We start from the raw sequence: 3,532 nt of genomic DNA on the forward strand, positions 1-3,532 counted from the left end.
AATCAAATTACTAGAAATAGAAAAGAGACTGCCAGGGGCTGAGGGAAAAGGGAAAAAGGGAGGGAAAAAAAGTGATTTTAAATACTCATGGTAATCACTTGAATCTCTTCTCAAATCACAACAAAAAATACATGGTACGGTTTAACTCTGCTAGGCACAAATTATGTGAAATAAGGTAAGTTATATGACACAATAAGAAAAGAGACATGAGGAGTTCCATCCGTAGTGGGAGTGGAAAGCAGACCCCAGAGACCCCACGGCGGCCGCCGGCCTAGTTACCATCACACCTCGGAGGAGCCGCAGCTGCCGCAGCCAGCCCCAGGCCGCTCACACCACAGCAACCATGAGCGGCGAGGCCGAGACCCAGCAGTCGAGACCGAGTGCTGCTGACACCGAGCACCGCGGACAGCCGCGCAGGGAGCAGCAGCCCCAATGAGGACAAGAAGGTCATTCAAATGAAGGTTTGGGGAATAGCGAAATGGTTCAGTGTAAGAAATGGATATGGTTTCAACAGGAGTGACAGGAATAAAAACGCCTTTGCACCCCAGACTGCCATAAAGAATAACCCCAGGAAGTACGTTCGCAGTGTAGGAGATGGAGAGACTGTGGAGTTGTTGAAGGAGAAAAGCAGCAGATGTCACAGGCCCTGCCCTGGTGGAGTTCCGGTGCAAGGCAGTAGATATGCAGCAGATAGTAACCATGATAAATGCCATGCACGTCGCAGGGGTCCTCCACGCAATTACCAGAAGAGGGAGAGTGGGGAAAAGAATGAGGGATGGGCGAGCGCTCCCGAAGGCCAGGCCCCAGGGCGCCAGCCCTCCCGCAGACAGCGGTTCCCACCTCATTACATGCAGAGACCCTATGGGCGTCAACCACAGTATTCCAACCCTCCTGTGTAGGGAGAAGCAATGGAGGGTGCTGACAACCAGGGTGCAGGAGAACAAGGTAGACCAGTGAGACAGAATATGCATCGGGCTAAAGACCATGATTCTGCAGGGGCCCTCCTTGCCAAAGACAGCCTAGAGAGGACAGCAATGAAAAAGAAGGAAAATCAGGGAGATGAAACCCAAAGTCAACAACCACCGTGTAGAGTACATATAAAATGTATTATATATGCTGGATTGAGGTTTGCAAAACAAGTTGTTTACTAGGTTGGACTGTGACGTGGACAGGATTATGGCCACATATGTTTGAGACTGATAAGAGTGAAGTGAAAAATATGTTTTTGTGTGACAACTGAGCATAACAAAATTGAGTGATAAACACACTTACCAAGCAACTTCTGGTAAGAAGTAAACGAGTCCAAGGAAAAGAGGATAAAAGCAGAACTCCAGAGCGATGCTGTGAGCAGTCTGACTGGGCGCTCAGCTAAGACCCTCCGCGAGGCTCTGAGTGAGACACTATCCGACAGAGTCCTCTGCGAGTGGCAAGCCGGGACTCTCTGAAGTTCTTCCTTGTAAGACCAGCTCGCCTCAGACCCGTGGTGGGCCCAGTCGTCTCTCCCGGACCAGGGACCTTCTCCACCTCAATTGACCCTGGACTTGGTTCATTATGAAATTCTGTTCTATTCTGTATAACCTTCTGTGCTGACCAGAGCATTGGCCTCTGCAGGAACACTGGCTCCCAAATAAAGCTGTGTTACCTACTCTATCTGAACCTGTGTGCCGGGACTTTGTTCCCCACTCGCGTCACGAGTACCACGCAGGGATGTAGGGCCCTGTGAAGGGGTTAATGCCCCCTTGACTTTCAGGAATAGACTGAAAATGTGGCAACTGTCCTTCACAGGCGCTTGCGACACACCACACTGTCGGTACCGCAGTAACTTCAATGACTGACGCAGACATCCAGGAAACCCTAAACCACAAGATGGCAGAGACAAAAGCAGCCAATCCATCAGCTGAGGCTGAGGAAGGAGGAGCTGAGTAAATACCAGCTTACCATCTCTATCATCATCTGGTTTAGTCATCCAACAAGAAAGGAATATGAAATTCCAGAAAGAAGAAAGGAACAAAAGATTGGAGGTAAAGACCTTACATGCTTGCTTTTTGCCCATTGATCAGATAACAAGAATTATCTGCATTATCTAGGCAGCATGGGGTTTTATTATTTTTACCTAAAGACGACTCTTTTTGGTAATGACAAACATGTTTTTTAATTTTAAAAAGTCTGTTTTTTCTCAATACACCTTTAAAGGTTTTTAAATTGTTTCATATCTGGTCAAGCCGAGATTTTTAATTTGTAAAAAAATTTTACAACTTGATTTTTCTCAAAAAAGTCAACAAACTGCAAACACCCGGTAATAAAGGTCTTAAATTAAAAAAAAGAGAGAGAGACATGAGGTCAGAGGAATTCCCACTGCATGTATTAGTAGACGCATAACTGTTACGAGTCAATGACACTTAAGGTGCACTTATCCAAAATTCTTAAGTTGCACTCCATAAATATCATCAGGAGAATGTAAGTAACCTTCTGGAGAAAAGAAGTAAATGACCCACAAACAAGAAGGGCTTGTATTCAAGGGCCTTGTAAGTAGCAGCAATTATGTGCAGAAACATGTAGAAGTGGGGTGGAGACCCATAGAGCAGGTCAATGTACAGAGGTGATTAGCAACATATACAGCAAATAAGAGCCAGAGAATAACAGCACAGCACCTAGAGTGGGACCTCAGGTTCCAGTGCATTCTACATGAGGTTCAGATGGAAACAAATGGGAAACAAAACAGTATTCACGTCTTCACTCAAGGATACAAGTTCCAGAACTTTAGAAACTTTGCAGAACTTACAGGTGTTATAAATACCAGGGGACAAGAAGTCCTTAAAGTCATGCAAGAAATCAGCTAAGTTTCCTGGAAAATACAATGACATATTTAAGTATTAATTCAGTATACCAATGCCAACATGCTGATTCTAGACACTCAATATATTATGGATAGAAAATTGAAAATATATTGTAGAAAAATAAATCTTAAATAAAAAACTATGACAAATCAACTTAATGCTATTTCTGTGATTAAGAAAGTGAATATATATATATATATATATATATATATATATATACACACACACATGAAGGGTGCCAAAAACAATGTATACACATTTTTAAAAAAAGAAAAAAAACTGTATTGATTATAATAATATATACTCATAACAAAAGATGAATACAACTCACATTTGACTTCTGCAATTACAAGAGTTGCTCAAAGTGGTTACTTCATCAGCATCCAGACACTTCTGATTACGGTGAACTACTGCTTGAGCATTGTGGGGACAGAGCTAAGAGAGCAGTTTCCAGGCTCTCGGCCTCATGTGGAAACGTGCTGGCTCAGTTATTAGATGGCCATCAGCTGTAGTCAGATGGCCATCCACTGTGGCTGGTTGGCTATCAGCTGTTACCGGTTAGCGATTAGCCACTAACATAACTGCTGTGGCTACTTTGGGGCATTGGTTGGTTGGCAGACTGAGTATTGCGGCTAGCAAGTGCGGTTAGCAAGCGGATTACATTGCAGATCGTGTTGATCCTACTTCCTGTGTCT

At 44.0% G+C, this 3,532-nt stretch overlaps 1 pseudogene; it reads left to right on the forward strand.

Moving 5' to 3' along the window:
* The first annotated feature begins 343 nt into the window (after window positions 1-343).
* On the forward strand, window positions 344-1,926 carry LOC117034680 (Y-box-binding protein 1-like; annotated as a pseudogene).
* Window positions 1,927-3,532: the final 1,606 nt, after the last annotated feature.

The sequence above is a fragment of the Rhinolophus ferrumequinum genome, chromosome 15 (genome assembly GCF_004115265.2).
Source record: "Rhinolophus ferrumequinum isolate MPI-CBG mRhiFer1 chromosome 15, mRhiFer1_v1.p, whole genome shotgun sequence".
Classification (NCBI taxonomy): Eukaryota; Metazoa; Chordata; class Mammalia; order Chiroptera; family Rhinolophidae; genus Rhinolophus; species Rhinolophus ferrumequinum.